Source organism: Lissotriton vulgaris, chromosome 9, assembly GCF_964263255.1.
Source record: "Lissotriton vulgaris chromosome 9, aLisVul1.2, whole genome shotgun sequence".
NCBI classification, from domain to species: domain Eukaryota; kingdom Metazoa; phylum Chordata; class Amphibia; order Caudata; family Salamandridae; genus Lissotriton; species Lissotriton vulgaris.
The window spans coordinates 372,526,348-372,545,718 of NC_141697.1; the positions used below are offsets into that span (position 1 = coordinate 372,526,348).

Sequence of the window (19,371 nt, forward strand, 5' to 3'; positions counted from 1 at the left end):
ACAAGTGTTAGTGCTGCAATTTTAGTTAGTGAACATTGTAGTGAAAACTTTATTGTTATGGATGTAGATAGTGCTTGTATGCTGCCTCTTCGGTTTCATTTGATGTTTGAATACCTACCCACATACCGAAAGGGACACTAACAAGCGAATGACTACACAAGTTAGAGCAACATAGTTAACAGATTAACAAAGGAAGATCCATATAGGGGAAATTGATACACATAGAGGAGCATATAGGTAGATAGAGAGTTGCAGATTTGAAAACAGAGGTACATATACAAAAACTAAAGGTGAGACAGATGCACAAAGATAAACAGATGCAAACATACCCATACGCATCATACATTAAGCATCAAACATTGACAATCATCAAATATCAAGCATCAGATAACCACAACCACAAACACTAGACAACCACAAACACCAGGCACCAAACATCCACAAGCATCAGGTATCAAACATTAGTATCCACAAGTATAAGGCCTCAGGCATCAGACTACAAATACCAGACATCAGACTCCCATAAGCATCAGACATTAAGCATCAAACATCGACAATCATCAAATATTAAGCATCAGACAACCACAAACACCAGACAACTAAATAAATACCAGGCATCAAACATCCACAAGCATCAGGTATTAAACATCAGTATCCACAAGTATGAGGCGTCACACATTAAGAAGGTACACTTTGTGTTTGTAAAATACCCCTCACACATCAAACGCTTATTTGATGTCATGCTTCATCATAACTAGCACTAACAACAAACTGCTCAAAATTTAATAATGCGAGACCTATTGCATTTCCAATGCTTTTTTCCATTTCATGTGTATTGGCGCTAAAAGGAGCGCTTGGATCAGGCAATACTCTATTACCGACTGCGACTTGTTAAATTCTTATTTGTTGTGTTTGCTGGTATAATTTTACCATGTCCTTGTGAGAGCCTAATATATTGCACCGTGAAAGGCTGAACATCAACTCTGGCGACTTGTCTGGCTGCATTCGAACTGTATCCTGCACCCACTTTCATCGTGAGCTTACAAATCTTGTGGCTGCTAATTTGTGTGCTTGTACTTGCCAACTGTTTCACCTCCTTGATGTGCCCGGTCTGCAATGTTAGTGAGGTTTAACAGTTTTTGAGTTTTGTCTGCTCCCCCTGCTACTCTGGGGAAACTGCGCCATGTGCTCCATCCGGGAACGATTCCACAAGATGGAAATATTCACTCAACAACAAACCCGAATAGACCCATGCGCCTATCAAGAAGAGCTTCATTGGCACTGCTAGTGGGAATTATAACCCGCTGGACCCATAGTGAAAGAACAGGAAATCCCAGAGATGTGTTTCTGTCTTGGTGGATGTTTGACATATGAACTCCGTACTTAATTGGAAATGTGAGTAGTCACAATAGATTTTGGAGTGCGCAACACGGATTTCAGGAACATTTTTGATACATTAGGAATTGTAAAGGGACCGGATTCAAACTGCGAATGAGATCAAGGCACTCAAAGTGGTAATACTGCAGAAGTGTCTGAGTATGTGGCGTTTCACATGGAGGATGTGGAGGACGTTGTGCAATAATGTGCATATTGTTGGAGTTTGGAATGGAATGGGGGTCAGGTTGTTCAGCTTTTTCAAAACCTTAATTGCGAATTTGCTCAGCCCAAGTAGTTTTTAAATTATTTATTTACATTTTTTTTATTTAAAGACCTCACAATTTGCTGGTACCTCCTCCAAAGCCTGCCCCAGAGGTCCTCGTAAATAAAACTAACATCCAGCTAAAATTTTAAAACACGGCTGTCACTGTTCTTTTGAGAACTAAAGTACACTTTTTCTCATGTGGTGCACCCTCCGAGAGGAAAGATGAAGAGGGATATGAGAACCAGAAGTGACAAATACAGGATGTTTTTCAATGGGCACCTCAGGGTCTTCGAAGGTGAGAAGACCTACTACTGATAATTTCTTAAGCCGGACGGAAGTATGCTGCCATGCGGGCAGAGCTTATGCCATATCAGGCTCAGGGCACAGCTATTGGCCCATCTGGGACACATTCAGATGTGGGGGAAACTGAAACTATGCAGTGCTACTCATCACTTCTTCTGGTACTGACCCTTGAGGAAGTGGGAGACAGTATGGTTCATAGATAAGTAAAAAAAAAATCTGGGGGCATACGTATGAAGCCTTTTTCCCGTTTGCGAACGGGCCTATTCTCAGAATTGGCCCGCTTGCGAACAGGGAAAAGCCTTTTGGAATGTATCATCCCAAAAGGCCCTTGCAGAATGGGAAATCGCAAAATGTGCGATTCCCTATTCTGCGAATCCATTTAAGGAATCGCAAATTGCGATTCCTTAGATGCAGTTCTAGAAGCACCCAATTTGTGCAATTTTGCCTTTAGGAATCGCAAATTACCACCAACTTTACAAGTTAGTGGTAATTTGCGATTTCTTTGAAAAATGCACTTTTTTGCATTTTTCAGTGCATGTATGTGCGCCAAATGTGCACACATGCTTATTTCAGGGGTGCAACAGGGTACCCTTTGGACAACCTAGCACCCTTGAAATTACATTCACAATTTGTGAGTACCTAATAGTACTCACAACTTGCAAATGTCTTCCCATTCATTCCTATGGGCCTCTAGGCCCATAGGAATGAATGGGAAGGTATTCCTTAATTGCAAAACGCAATTTGCGAATACATAGGAATCGCAATTAATATTGCGAATCCTACACACATTGCCTTTTGCGAGTCCTTAATAGCGAATCACTAAAATTCGCTATTAAGGACTCGCAAAACGCTTTCTTGATACAAATGTCCCCTTGTGTCTTGAATCGCATTTGGAAGCGACTTGATTTTTCTTTTTATTTGATAAGGGAGACCATGATATTGCCATGTTTCCATTTTTCTTACTGAAGCTTGGTTTGGCTGTGGTTGTGTGTGATATACTGCTAACGCTGCTCAGAGTTAAAAGCTGTTTTAAAGGAGTGATAGTGGTAGTACGTTTGGTTAAGTACACTCCTAACACTCTCCTTTCTCGCTAATATGTAGCATTATCAGTTAATAAACAAAGTAACTGACTTGAGTTTACTATGTTGGGTTAACAGTTGCTTCATAATTCAAGGTGGTTGGTAGTTCTATGCCTGGCAGATTAAGTTGAGTGGACAATAGTTCGGCTGTTTGGCGTGTCTGTGGGATACCTGGGATCTGAAGGATGGTGTTCACTCTGTTTCTTAGTCTTCATACATGTCAGAATAAGGTTGTGGACCATTACCATTATTGTTGTATGATGCCAATAGCTTTGATTACAAAGTTAAGAGGCTGTTCTCCAGTTGTTACAGATGTGGTATTTCTCGAGGAAACACTTTATCAGTAGGGGTAGTACCTCTCATGTCTTCTACTGAAATTAGTTGATCATGGTAGGAAAATTGAAAGTCTTGTTAATGCAGTTTTTGAGAGCTATGCTTATTTGTGTTGGAGATGTCAGCCTAATTACAGTTTAGGCCTGACTACAGTGCCTCCAAGTTTTCACTTAAAACTGGAGCAGAGCATTTGATAATGTACTAGTGCAGGTAGGTATTAGAAGAACCCTTCACTCAGGGAAGTGCCGGATTTCGTTTTGTTTGAATACTTGTAACTCTTTCTCCAGACTAGATTCCTTTTTGTTCTCTACCTTGAGACCCTATATATACTTATAGAAATTTGCCCTTGTTGGCAAGGATTATAACAGACCCCAGACTCTGGTACACATAAGAGAATAGCTAGGCGTCGGTCACCTTGATACCTGGGAACAGAGAAATCAAGTCTTTGCGGACTGACCTAGAATGTTAAGGTGGGGGATTCAGCTGCAATAATATTGGAAGTCTATAAAATGGTAACCGGTCAGGTGATAACTAACATGACGGTAGCAACACAAGGACTTATTCTAAAGGCTGAGGATATTGGAAAATACTGTAATTGGCTTGCGATTCATGGCAAAAAAGAGGCATACAGAACTACTGTGACATATGAGGTCAAGATAATAAGGCTAGTAAACACATTACATGGGAAGATGTAAAGGTTCTGAAATGCTATGGTTGCCCTGTGTGAATGTTACAGTTGACATGAATTTTGCTATAACACTGATTACATAGAACAGTGCCCGCTGCATCTGATGGGAAGGTTTTCTAAAGCAAGCAGCTGCTTTTCCATGTTCCACCATATCCTTTCAAGCCAGCATTGGCAAAGCCAACAAGTATGGATTTAATGTGCCAATGTGTGAAAACCACAGAAATGTACACTTCCCTTTTTATTTTGCTGCACAAATGTTTTCACAATAAAACCAGCCCTAATAGCTTGGCCAGTGTTAGGAAAAAAGTTACAACAAGAGATTGCTTTCTGTATAGAATGCATTTGAGATCAAGACTTGTTTGTGACAAACGCATGAGGATTATACTTTTTATGTGTAAAATAATTCCTCCTGGAAGGCAGGATGATAAACCAAACAGTCAATGGCATAAGCGAGAGCAATCCTCCCCTGGGTGAAATTAAAGCCCACCCTTTGTGTATTTTAAAGAGTTGGTATCAATAGGTCTTGCAGACAGCTTGATTGCCAAGTGTATCTGTAGATAGTTTGCAACCTACGTTTTTACAATACTGTAGGATTTTGGTGTGAGTTCTGTCATTGGAGTACTGCTTAGTTGGTTTGCAGTTCAAAAGTAAAGGTCGGCTTCTTGGCCTACCACACACGCCATATAATATTCAGCAAAAACCCAGTCCTGATTGAATTTTGAATGGAATACCCAGTTTTGGTGTTCAGTTTTTCACTTTGGCTACTTAAGCGCATCGTTTGTCCTGTTCATCTGTGTTCATTAGGGATTTTGTGTATAACTGACTGACCAGGAATGAGAGACACCCAAATAGGGCATTTTCCCCTCGTCCTTTAACTACAATGGTTTTCTATAGCTCCAGTTCACCAATTGGTATTGGGGTTCTTTACCCATAACCATAACTATACATGTAGCATATGGTCAAGCATGATATTTCGGTATGATAGCTATAAGTATAGAGATCGTAAGGTAATAGTAATAATTTGGAGCATGGCTGAGATGTAAATACAAGAGTGCTAAGTGTCATGGACTTCGGGTGTAAGTGGTCTCCTGGACAGAGAAGATCTTGACTTCTCTATTTTGGAAACAGGAGAGTATTTAGTCTCTTCCAAAAAGAGAGGATATCAGATGCTATTGTTAATTGGATAAGGAGGGATTTCCCGGTGGCCGGGGCAGATTCTGTAAAGGATTGTCTTTTTAGCTAGGGAGGACCTGAATTTTGTATGCTTGTCATGTGCTTATCTAGGTTCCTGATCGATACTGTGACCTTATGCCCCTATTCGGCTATAAAGCCCTTTATTCCCTATATTGGCATAACCGTTCAAGTGCGATTTTCTGAAAAGTCATCTCTGGCCTCACACGAGCAGAGCCACAGAGCCACATTCCAGCATGACTCTCTGCTACTTCCTTTGCGACCAATTAGTGCAATGACAGAGCAGCAGTCACTATCTGATATTCCTAGATAACACTCCGAGTTCTTCAACAAGATAAAAACTTAGCAAACCTGGAAATCCCCGCTTGCTATGTTTTGATTAGTAATGGAACTCTAATGAGCAACTGATAACTATCACTTCCTAGTGACATCTTTAATTGACGTCTTATGTCCAGCAAACTTGCGTCAAACCCGGCACCTGTCAGGTATAAATATTACCAACGTTGCCTTAAGCAATGTGCGTTGCCTGTTGCTGATGCCAGCTGCCTGCATGACCCCGTGTTGGTAAAAACTAGCACTCTGTCGCTGCAGCCTGCTATCCTGTGGTGGTGAAGCTACTGATTACCATTATCGCCGCTACAGCGCGAACTGTGGTTCAGTACGCTTGAGGAGCCGTGCAGCCGTCCTCTGCGAAGACATCCAGCCCAGCTGCCCGCGGACGCTGTCACCCCTCCTTCCTCCCGACGCGCTGAGAGAAGCCGCTGCCTTTCTCGTGCAGAGAAATCCAGTCCCGGCGCTTCCAGTTTACCCTCGCGGGTGACTGGGATATCGAGAGAGACCCCTGAAGGAGATACCAATCCTCCATCATTCTATTCAGAGGTATGGTGTTGACTAAACCCTTAGACGAGAATTCTTGAAACAAACCTTGGCAAAACCAACTTAACTTAAGCTACTTACTTACTCCCCTTCTCACGTGTTAGGCCTAGGTCAGGCACACTGGGGTAGGCTTAGTTAGAAGCACCAGTTGAGTATGTTAGCCTAATGTATATATGACTGTGTATAAATGTTTTATTACTTTTAAACCATTGTATGGCTAAGAAACCATATCAATGCTTTTACAGTTCTATTTCGCAATTCTTATCTTACTGTACGTACTTTTTATAATAACAGTTATTGCAATTGTGGCAATACATTTCTCTTGTACGAGAAGAAAGACTGTTCAATAAATGTTAACCTTTATTGATACACGCCCGTCTCTCTATTCTCTACATACTGTGAAAGTAAACTGCACTAGACTGACTGAGTGAAATCTATGTCTATTGTTTCACACGACCCTAGAGATCGACTCTTGATCTGAGGAGCAAAGTTGTCATGTTGCACGGTTGTTGGAAAACTGAATCCCTTCTTGTCTGCGCCAGGGAAGCTGATCACTTCCTATGCAGAGAAGAAAGTTTCCAGTGACCTCTGAGCTAGTTGGTAACACAACCCAATTAAGTTTAGCATAGTCAGTGGAGGCCTGGAATATAGCCAGTTCCACGTCGATACTACTGTTTATGTTATTCCAATGCGCAGGGCCTAGTGGGAAACTAGGAACTACACTACATGGCGCCCTAACGTTTGGTAAGGCGATAAACTAACGTAAGACTTTGTAGAGTAACTCAGTCGTGCATATTTCACACCCCTTTCTCCCGTAAATACTCCAATAGACGTCTGGAGTGGGTGAAAGGTTAAAATCCGCCCGACCTTAGTAGGAAGAGATTCCTATGTAAAGCTCCGGTTTATTCAACGTTGAAGGATACAGTGTTCCAAAATATTGTGCATCTAATCTTTGTCTCCTTGGAGACCTACTCTGCAAACCTCGCATTTTTACAATGCCAGAAAACGGCACCTCTGGGGCCGCAGTAGATGCGACTCAGCAAGGTCCCGAACAAGCAGACCCGGATGCTATTATCATCCCGGTCCAGTTAAGAAGATCTATAACTTTAAAACTTATAGAAAACGGACTGACACCTCAAGGTGGTACAGTAATTTTCGTGATAGAGGCTCACGAGTATCGGCAGACAGAGGTATTCTATTCATGGATAAACTTTCCAGCGGTAAACGCTATAACACAAGAGTTTCACTATTACAAAATAGAGGAACCTCCGGATGAGTACGCCCCTTTCGAGGAGGTTGAAATTCCACTTAAATTTCAAGAGCACCTGCTCTGGTTTAATGGCGCCCTAAAACACAATGATCACATTACCAGGCTCGGTCCACTAGGTAGACCAGGAGCCACGTGGCCGGTTCTAGCCAGCTACACACCACATCCTGACATTGCAAAAATGTCTAAGGAAGAGCTGTTAGCACAGCTAAACACATTAATAAAAATACATAGGCAATTAGTCCAATATGTAATACGGACTGCAACAGTCCAGCCAGCTGTTAATACACCACAGCTGACCCCTCATCAGGGGAACACAAATAAAATTACACCACAGAACATACAGTCATGTCTTGGTAAAACACCCGTAAAACGGGAACAAATTCCTTTCTGGTTAGCCCAGAAAATCACTCAAATAGAGGCAGTATTTCCTGATACTACCCCTATTGAGAAACACAGAATCTTGACCATCTGCCTTCCTATGGGAATCGCACCACACGTGGAGGACTGTGACACTTGGGGTACAGTCTTTGCTTCCATTTACACAAAAACACACGGTGTTCCGTCTATGGCGGTAATACCAGACGTGCTAAAACAGATTCAAAATGAATTCGGTCCAGAGCCCGCTTTAAATCTAGGTATGAAATTACTGAAAGATTTCAAGCAGGTCACGGCTATATTATTAGCCAACGTAAAGGGAGAAGCAGCATCTGTGGCGATTCGCCAGAAGTTGAGGGAAACAGATATAAAAGATCCTGTTGAGCTAGCAAAAATCATAGAAAAATGCTATGAAGAATTAGGTAGAGACAGTTTGGGTGGGAAACCAGTAAAACCCCAACTGCTCGAAAGTCCTGAAAAATTATTTATCAAAAATAATTTAAATACTCCTAAAAAGAGCTGGGATGGAAATAAACAATCCACTCCCAAGGAAAAAGTTTTCCAGTCCAGAGGAAGGTCTCCTCGACGGAGGGAAAGAACTCCGACTCGAGAACGCCAGTCTCCCCAACGGGAGCCCTCTGAGAAAAGATATAACCTTAGAAATAGGGATAATATAAAAAGACCTGATAGATATCAAAGTATTGATACACGTCCCTCTCGATCTTTTCCACAGAATTCGGAAAGAAGAGGACGGTCAGACCCAGGAGAGCACAACAAGTCCAAAGACAAGGAACCTGCTCAAAATAAAAAATCTCAATTTCAGAAAAAGAAGGTAGCCAGTATTAGAGTAATCAACCATGCCGAGAATACTGAGGACACAGTTGAAAAACGGGGAGTGGGCATTGACAATGTTGGACAGTGCAGCAGAGATCAGTATAGCGCGCAAGATCTTGATGAGTCATCTGGAGACAGTGGACACGAATGAATACATTCAGGTTGAAACTGCCGACGCCAGACTTAGCGAACCCCATAAAATATACGAAATAACATTGCGTATGGAGGGTGATAAGACTAGGAAAATTAAGGGTCTATTTTGGGATAAGCTCTCAAAAGGCTATGATATTCTGTTAGCTGAAAAAGATTGGCCCCCGGAGTTTGTCAGGGAGTGCCCTCGTGGCGAAGAAGTGATTATGCCTGCCTTCTCGAATCACATACCGATTCACAAAAAATATACATATGCCAGGAAATGGGCAGTAGCCCAGGCACCTGCATTGTATAAAAATCATGTAGGATGGGATGAGGATTCACCGCCTCACAAAATCCAGCTAAAAAGTGAACCAACTGCCCAACGGCAGTATCCCATAAAGCAAGAAGCTAAAAAACAGGTCAGGGAGATCTTAGATCAACTTGAATACCAGGGGGTGATTGAAACATGCACCTCTCAAATGAACAATCCTTTGTTTCCTGTCTCCAAGCCAGACAATTCATATCGTCTAGTTTTGGACTACAGACACCTTAATACATGTTGCAAAACTTTTGCAGTACAAAACTCGCATAGTGCAGCCCTAATGAATAACATAGTTAGGAAAAAATACAAAACGACATTAGACATCTCTAATGGTTTCTTTTGTCAAAACATTGCACCAGAAAGCAGATACTTGACCGCTTTCTCCGCATTTGGGTCGCAGAAAAAATTCTGTCGACTCCCACAGGGGTTCAAGAACAGCCCAGGACTATTCTCAGCTAGGGTAACAGAGTTACTACAAATCTATGATGATGAAGCATTATCTTACGTAGATGATATTTATCTCACAGACGACGACTTGGATACTCACTTGAAAAGAGTGAACACCATTATACTTGGGTTCGCAGCAGAGGGTTACAAATTCAACTTTAAAAAGTCTCGAATTGCCCATCTGACAGTACTGTTTTTAGGGTACGAATTATCAAGTGAAGGGAAAAGCCTAGCGGACAACTTCTTAGAGAAGTGCGCTGTACTCCAAGCTCCAAAAACGCTGAAGAATTTACAGTCAATACTAGGTTTTCTGAATTTCGGAAGAACTTACATCCTAAATTACGCAGAAAGGGTTAAACCTCTCTACGAACTAATAAAACCTGATTTAAAACAAATCAATTGGACTCAAAAACACACAGAAATTTTGAGATCACTGCAAACAGACATGTTAGCAAAAACAAAACTAGATACACGTGACAACACGATCGATCTTGTAATCCGAGTCATCCCAGGAAGATGCGGATTCACATACCTAACCTCTAATGAGGGAGAAAAGGTACCTATTTCAATTAAATCTCACTTGTACACACAAGCAGAAAAAACATTCAGTCACACAGAAAGAACTGTGAACGCAGTGCAGATCGCATTAGCAAATGAACGAGAACTAGCACACGGCAAACGGATTAATATCTTTACAGCGGAATCCGCCTTCGAGGCGCTATTCAGCCCAGTAAACCTGCCTACTGTGTCATTGGATCCGAAATGGATACAGTGTATAGATTCTCTAGGAGCGGAAGATGTGAAATACTATTTTGCCCCTCAATACGAAGAACTGAATGATTTAGAATATGAAGAAGAATATCCTCTGCCAATCGAAATCCTGCCTCTCCCACAATACGCCTGTATAATCTATACAGATAGCTTTGTACAGCATTTCAACGTAGAGAGAAAATCCTACGATGCAGCAAGTGCGATCATTAAAGGTCGTTGGCTGTGCGGTAAATTCAGACCGAAAGTAACAAAAACTGAATCTGTAAGAAACTGTTCGGTTCAAAGAACTGAAATCAGATCTTTAAAGATGGCGCTCGAAAATGCAGAACGCGAATTCCCCACACTTATAGTGTGCGATTCTCATTTTTGCGTCAATTCTTACAATAACAAACTGCAGAGTTGGATCGAAAACGACTACAAAAATGACACAGGTGCCACAATAAAGCATAAATTGCTTTGGGAACAAGTAGCTCTTTTACACAAAGAACTACAAAAGACTCACGTGATTCACGCACAGAGTCTTCAACGTGATGGCGTTCACGTTGCAGGGAATTCATTGGCTAGTACAGCCAAAGCGGAAGCAACTAACCCGGCTTCCGTAGCCACAAAAAAGCGTACAGATAAGTATATAGACGGGGAAACCATGCTGGCAGTAAGAACGACCGTAAAAGGCGACTGCGCAACACTACCCGTAAACTATCCACTCAATTATGCATACATAATCGATGCAAACTCCGTTCCTTTTGCTCGAATCCCTGGAGTGGGGGATAGAGTAATTCCAAACACGAACAGGAGAATATTTTTAATAGCAGACGCACACATGGGTTTGGGTCTACGGCACAGAGAGATCAAGGAATCACTGACTGAATTACAATCAGCATTCTGGTGGCCGGGAATGAGTGTAGAACACCAAATATATGCAAACAACTGTGAAAACTGCAATAGGGATCGCAGTGGCGAACCTTGCTACCGGCTACCAATCAGAAAGAGCGTAACGCTGCCTACACCCCATCCTGCGTCCTATTAATAGTTAAGACGAAAAGCACTTAAAAAATGAGGCCACCAGCACTCGGCTGACGCCTAGAACTGTTATAAAAGATTAGCGAGTCCATATCGGCATATACGCAATTACCACGTTCCATTCTGACCAGGGTCCTGCTTTCAGCTCTCGAGCCTATAGGGAGGCCATGGCTAGCATGGGAATTGGGTTGTGGTATTCTTGTCAGTCATACAAAAGTGTGATAGAAAGAAAAAACCGGGGCATAAAGCAATCTATAACAGCGAAGGTATTAGGTTCAGGCGCTGGGTGGGTCAAACATTTAATAAGTGTCCAGACTAGTCTTAACAACATGCCAAGAAATTCTCTAAAAGGTTTCAGCCCATACGAACTATTGTTCGGAATAAGAATGAACGTTCAGGACCTCGATAGTCAGATGTCAGTGGTACAAAAAGAAACAAAGCAGTTTGAAGTAAAAGACCGTTTGGCTGTTTTACAGGAACTGAATGAAACAAGAAAATCATTAAGCAACATAAAGTTAAAGCAACAGCCAAGTACCACTGACGAGGCACCACCCGCAACAGCCCCAGCAAGGCCTGTCTGGATTCCAAAGATTGGGGATCTAGTCAGAGAAAAGATCGCGGTTAAGAAGGAATTTGGGCCTTCTTACAGAAAAGCAGTACCTGTCTTGGCAGTCACCGGAACAAGATCAGTTGTGCTACCGCCCCTTGCTGGTAAAAAGGAGAACAGAATCGTGTCTATCGATCTGGTAAAACCACAAGCATGTGGCCTATAATCAACAGTAGGCCCAGTGGACTCCCAAGAAACAACAGAATACCCAAACTTGCAACAATCCAAGAGGTTCAAACTGAAAGACTAATCACATTCGATCAGCCTGCAGTGCACAATGAAGGACTATGCAATACAGCCATGGAACTCGTGCCTCTTGAAACACAAATTGAAACAGTTCGTCAAGAAACAACACCAGTCTACAATGATGTGGCATCAGAAAGTGCTACCGAAAGACAGATTGAAAGAATTGACAGAACTGCCTCTGGTTATTTCATCAACTTCGACAACTTCTCTGAAGATTTTAACGACCCCGAAGTGATGCCAGAAACAAAAAAGTATTTTAAAGAAAATACAACAGGACTCCTTCAACAAATCAAAGAACTATATCTGGATTCACCGTTGATTGAGCATTGGATTATCTCAGGGGTATTCATACTCCTACTATGCCTAATTTTAGTTTTAATTTTAGGGAAGTTCATTACAATTGAATGGACACAGCAAGTCAGAACATCAACCTAGTCCTGAAACCACACAGATCATCCCACGTGAAGAAAAGAGAACTGTCAACAGTAAATGTCACAGCAATTCCAATACCTGGTGGGGTAGTATGGGAGAAAACAGACTATGAGATCTATGGTCCGGTCGAAATCCTGAAGTATCCTCATCAACTAAAGGTTTCCTTAAGTGACTTTGTTACACCTAGTACATTCTCTGATGATTGGGACTTTAACAGTATTAATGACATGATGTCTGATTTAGTTATGTCAGCTAGATTCACAGATCATGATTATTTACAAGGTTCATCTAGTTATGAGCAGTTATTCTGTTACACCCACTATGGGGATCATTACTTGCATAAATCTGCACAGCCTAGAAATGTTTTTATGTATAATCAATGGGAACATTGTTCTACACCACCTAAAAGCAGTTCTAAAGCATTTTTTGAGAAATTCAAATACTTTTCAGGTTTTAACACAAGTGATGCAGAAACGTTTTATTATAAACTGTTAGATAAAACAGGAATGAAAACGATGCTGACAAATTCTAAATTGATATATTCAGAAGCATTTTATGACAAAATGATGACATTTGGTTTTGATTATTGGAAAAATAATATTGAAACGAAAACAATTTGGGGTACAAAAGATTGGCAGGTGCAAGGCTTAGAAGCACTGTTTAGAACCTGCATGATACCTGAGCAAATGTTATTTTTAAATGACACTGTACACCAAACATCTTGTCTTGGCCTAGCTAAGATCAAAGAAATGAAAACACCGTCTATACCAAAGCCAATACCTGAAAATACAACAGCTGATATTGAGTTAGACGTGTCACACATTTTACATTTCAACAGAACACATCCTGATTGGAATAAGTGGTTAATCTGGCCTACAGACACAAATAACTGTCAAGATAGGTTCCTGAATAAAACACATGGTTTAAAAATGACCAGATTAGACCCTAGATACTCCCAGAGACAACATCCAGGGATTATAACCACATACAGTGTAGGGAAACTCTGCCTAGAATGGCTAACTACATCCACACTGGCTGAAATTAAGCAACACTTGTCTTTATTAAAAGATAGTGCTGATTTGCGCGATTTCATTTTTGGACCACGCAAACAGCGTCAAAAGCGTTTCATAGCGACCAGTATCTATGCTGCTTACAACGAGGCTTGGAAAGTAAAGCAAATTGAAACTGCTGAAAAAATACGAGAAATTGATCGTATTAATTTGGAGAAATCACTTTCTGTAGTAGACAATGGGTTAATGACTCTGTCTTCCAGAATATATTCGTTGGACAATATTGTATCATCTGCCTTTGATGTGATAGACAGAGATTTGCTTATGTTACAACATGGCCAGTCTCAATTACGCTCTATTATAGAATTAGGCTGGACGCTGCAAAATCTTCGTTCAGGCTATGTGCCTTGGCGTTTAATCAACACAACGTCATTGTTTTCCATTTTTAACCTTACTGATAAACAGATCAGTTTGGCACAGAAAGGAGCAGACTATACAATCTTGAGCATCGAGAAACTCGAGCGATTACCATTGACAATGTCAGAGAGTCCTGTCATTGAATGGATAATACACGGGATTATCACAATTCCGATAACAACTTTCCGATTTCATAAGTGCCTTGTGTACATACCTGCTGGCCAATATGAACAATTGGGTAAAGGATACTTAAAATCCGAATGGAAATTACCATACACTCATTCTTGCTATAGTGACAGCGACAAAAATGTATTTCTTAGTGGTGAGAACTGTAAACACTCACTAAGCGGTATACTTTTGTGTCAGGGTATTAATTTACACGGAGCATGTGATGGAAATTCAAACAATCTTTCATGTCTCCAGCTAGTCACACCTGCAACTCAGATAGAGCCCTTCTTTATGCAACTCGCAAACGGGAGTTACATTCTAAGAACGGATCACAGGTGCTGTGGCCTCGCGCCCGGACTAAGTTATCTAGTAGAAGTAACGTCCATGGTCAAATGCTGTATGCAAGCATTGTTCCCGAGCGGGCCTCCAGACATAGTGACTCCCATCTGGCCTCGTCTGAATCTCTATTCTATACGAATTGATACATTAAGCAAAATGAAATCTGTGCTTTTACAGACAACAGTGCCTATAACGTCATCTAAAGAGACGTATGATCTTCTAGTCGCAAGGACGGCTACTGAGGTTCATGACCTTTTATCAACAAATTGCCCCGTGCATTTCGTACAAATGCTCGACCAACTCCTTAACATGTCTAGTGCTACAAGCATCCCAGGCATATTTAAGACAGTCTTTACGGGACTGCTAACACCCTTCCAGGCAATTTTGGGAATCTTTCCTAATTTTGTGCACTCCATTTTTGGTGGTATTCCACTATTTTTGGGACTCATCGCAGGGATTCTATTTTTGACCCTCCTGCTTCGATATGGCAAGCCTCGGCTCAGACATAGCTCCCATGGGAATGGAAGAGACAATCCTAGCAATGCGCTACAGGGACAGGATAACTAACGTCCTCGGATTGGCCAGGCTGAGAGATCTAAACATGACCTGGTTCCTTTCATTCAGACCGATATGGCAAAATTGCATTTTACCTGTGCTACGGTGTATGCTTTGCGGCGAGGAATGCGTGTTGGACATCTGTCTTTCACTTCCATCAGCAGTACCAATGGACGTCGATACTTTGCTAAGTCCAATAACGGCTCACGCATTGTGTTGTCCCCAGCGGCTACCAATCCTGATGACGGCATTCGTGGAGACTCCTGTACTACAGCCAAGTGGTAACAGTGGAGCGAGTGACAAAAGCAACATCATCCAGGTACAACGTTCTGTGAGCATTGCTGGTCCCGACTACGATGACAGCAATCATTCTCACACCTGCCAAGTTACAGCGCTATCTAATTTGGTTGAACTATCACCTGATTTTGTAGACCAATTCTTTGCGAGCCTGTCTGATACGATGTTCTCACCCACAGAGAAACAATAACTTTTTGAAAAGCTTTCCGACACACAGCGTTCCTATGAACTCTGGATTCGGCCTTCAGTTTTGATCAACAAAAAACTGCCAGGAGCTTTGGTAAACTAATTTTTCTTTGAATTGGACAATTTTTAAAATATTGACCTTTTTCTTCTTTTTGGCACGAACAATTCTTTGCTTAACGTAAAAACTATTCTTAGAGAACAGAAGCTTCACACTTCTATTTCTAAACACATCTAGAGACATAACAACATTACACCAGCCTCTAGCACACATGTTATTACAGTCCGGCTTCCGAGCCAAACACAGCACCGAGACCGCCCTCATCGCCGCCACCGATGACATCCGAGCCCTGATGGACAAGGGAGAAACAGCGGCCCTCATCCTCCTAGACCTCTCCGCGGCATTCGACACGGTCTGCCACCGCACCCTAATACAGCGCCTCAGCAACATCGGAATCCAGGACAAGGCGCTGGAATGGATCATCTCCTTCCTCGACGGAAGAACACAGCGAGTCCGCCTACCACCGTACAAGTCAGAGGCCTCCGAAGTCATCTGCGGCGTCCCCCAAGGATCATCCCTGAGCCCAACCCTCTTCAACGTCTACATGAGCCCCCTCGCGGCCATCGTACGCAAACACCACCTCAGCATCATCTCCTACGCCGACGACACCCAGCTGATCCTCTCCCTGACCAACGACCCCGCCGCCGCCAGAGCCAACCTGCACGAAGGGATGAGAGAGGTAGCCGAGTGGATGACGACCAGCCGCCTGAAACTGAACTCGGACAAGACGGAGGTCCTCATCCTGGGCTCCTCACCCTCCGCCTGGGACGACTCCTGGTGGCCTCCCGCCCTGGGCACCGCACCCAAACCGACAGACCATGCACGAAACCTGGGCTTCATCCTGGACTCCTCCCTCTCCATGACCAGGCAAGTCAACAGCGTCTCCTCGGCGTGCTTCAACATCCTACGCATGCCACGAATATCTTCTGGTGGATCCCCACAGAGACCAGGAAGACCGTCACCCAGGCCCTCGTCACCAGCCGACTGGACTACGGCAACGCCCTCTACGCCGGGACCACCGCCAAGCTCCAGAAGAGACTCCAGCGGATCCAAAACGCCTCAGCCAGACTCATCCTCGACATCCCACGATCCAGCCACATCTCCGGACATCTGAGAGACCTTCACTGGCTCCCTATCAACAAGAGAATCACCTTCCGCCTCCTCACCCACGCACACAAAGCCCTACACGACCAAGGCCCGAGCTACCTCAACAGCCGAGTCAACTTCTACGCCCCCAAACGCCACCTCCGATCAGCCAACCACGCCCTCGCCGCCGTCCCCCGCATCCGAAGAGCGACTACAGGAGGAAGGTCCTTCTCCTACCTGGCCGCCAAGACCTGGAACTCCCTCCCGTCCGACCTGCGCCTGACCCAAGACCACCTCTCCTTCAGGAAGAAGCTGAAGACCTGGCTGTTCGAGCAGTAGCGGCACCCCCCTCCCCCAAGCGCCTTGAGACCCTACGGGTATGTAGCGCGCTTTACAAGTGTCACTGATTGATTGATTGATTGATTGATTGAATGCATTTTTATGTGATGATTTATCTCGCATTTCTTCTGTCAGAGATACTTCATGTGTAATTCTTTTTGCATAATCGTTCATTGATTTTATATGCAATACCTTTTGAATGATTACTATGCTTTAAAACTACGTACAGTACCTAAATTCCATGTATTACAAGTACGCCTATTTCGAATGCATTTATGTATTTTGGGGTGGGCTATGTTACACAATGTTACACATGCATCTAATTGCTTAGTTTTAGTAATTTTGATGGACATGAATTTGTGGAGTGGGTGTCATGTGCTTATCTAGGTTCCTGATCGATACTGTGACCTTATGCCCCTATTCGGCTATAAAGCCCTTTATTCCCTATATTGGCATAACCGTTCAAGTGCGATTTTCTGAAAAGTCATCTCTGGCCTCACACGAGCAGAGCCACAGAGCCACATTCCAGCATGACTCTCTGCTACTTCCTTTGCGACCAATTAGTGCAATGACAGAGCAGCAGTCACTATCTGATATTCCTAGATAACACTCCGAGTTCTTCAACAAGATAAAAACTTAGCAAACCTGGAAATCCCCGCTTGCTATGTTTTGATTAGTAATGGAACTCTAATGAGCAACTGATAACTATCACTTCCTAGTGACATCTTTAATTGACGTCTTATGTCCAGCAAACTTGCGTCAAACCCGGCACCTGACAGGTATAAATATTACCAACGTTGCCTTAAGCAATGTGCGTTGCCTGTTGCTGATGCCAGCTGCCTGCATGACCCCGTGTTGGTAAAAACTAGCACTCTGTCGCTGCAGCCTGCTATCCTGTGGTGGTGAAGCTACTGATTACCATTATCGCCGCTACAGCGCGAACTGTGGTTCAGTACGCTTGAGGAGCCGTGCAGCCGTCCTCTGCGAAGACATCCAGCCCAGCTGCCCGCGGACGCTGTCACCCCTCCTTCCTCCCGACGCGCTGAGAGAAGCCGCTGCCTTTCTCGTGCAGAGAAATCCAGTCCCGGCGCTTCCAGTTTACCCTCGCGGGTGACTGGGATATCGAGAGAGACCCCTGAAGGAGATACCAATCCTCCATCATTCTATTCAGAGGTATGGTGTTGACTAAACCCTTAGACGAGAATTCTTGAAACAAACCTTGGCAAAACCAACTTAACTTAAGCTACTGACTTACTCCCCTTCTCACGTGTTAGGCCTAGGTCAGGCACACTGGGGTAGGCTTAGTTAGAAGCACCAGTTGAGTATGTTAGCCTAATGTATATATGACTGTATAAATGTTTTATTACTTTTAAACCATTGTATGGCTAAGAAACCATATCAATGCTTTTACAGTTCTATTTCGCAATTCTTATCTTACTGTACGTACTTTTTATAATAACAGTTATTGCAATTGTGGCAATACATTTCTCTTGTACGAGAAGAAAGACTGTTCAATAAATGTTAACCTTTATTGATACACGCTCGTCTCTCTATTCTCTACATACTGTGAAAGTAAACTTCACTAGACTGACTGAGTGAAATCTATGTCTATTGTTTCACACGACCCTAGAGATCGACTCTTGATCTGAGGAGCAAAGTTGTCATGTTGCACGGTTGTTGGAAAACTGAATCCCTTCTTGTCTGTGCCAGGGAAGCTGATCACTTCCTATGCAGAGAAGAAAGTTTCCAGTGACCTCTGAGCTAGTTGGTAACACAACCCAATTAAGTTTAGCATAGTCAGTGGAGGCCTGGAATATAGCCAGTTCCACGTCGATACTACTGTTTATGTTATTCCAATGCGCAGGGCCTAGTGGGAAACTAGGAACTACACTACATGCTCATAATGAGCCATTTGTTATTGCATGATATTCTAGAAGCCCAAGAGATTTCAGCAAATCATTTATATAGCTAGTACTTTCCACGTGAATAGCTTTGAACGTGAAGACAATATTTTGAATTTGAACCCTCTACCAGTGGATGTCAATGGGGATCCCTCAGAATGGAAGATATGTGGTCACATTTTCTTTTCTCAGATATCAAACTGATTAGTGCAGGACTGCTTTCAGGGGCAGCAGATTATTTGCAGAGAGGTGAGAAAGGATGGCATCACCTGCGTCACATCTGGGGATATGCTTGATCTTCTTAAGTTGGTTGTTTGAGAGCAGATGCCTAAATCTTTTTAATGGGCGTAAAACGCAATTTTGTCAAGTTTGTTAACTTGACGTTCAAATGATGGTCTGTTGTCAATGTTGAAATCCATTGACTTTGCAGTGTGGTTGGGTACGCAT

The 19,371-nt window shown here is 42.9% G+C and overlaps 1 protein-coding gene across 1 annotated transcript in view; it reads left to right on the forward strand.

The window, feature by feature from the left end:
- The window catches only part of PAPOLA (poly(A) polymerase alpha), an 829,479-nt gene that overhangs the window by 43,379 nt on the left and 766,729 nt on the right, over nt 1-19,371 (forward strand). The gene's annotated exons all lie outside the window — the stretch shown is intronic.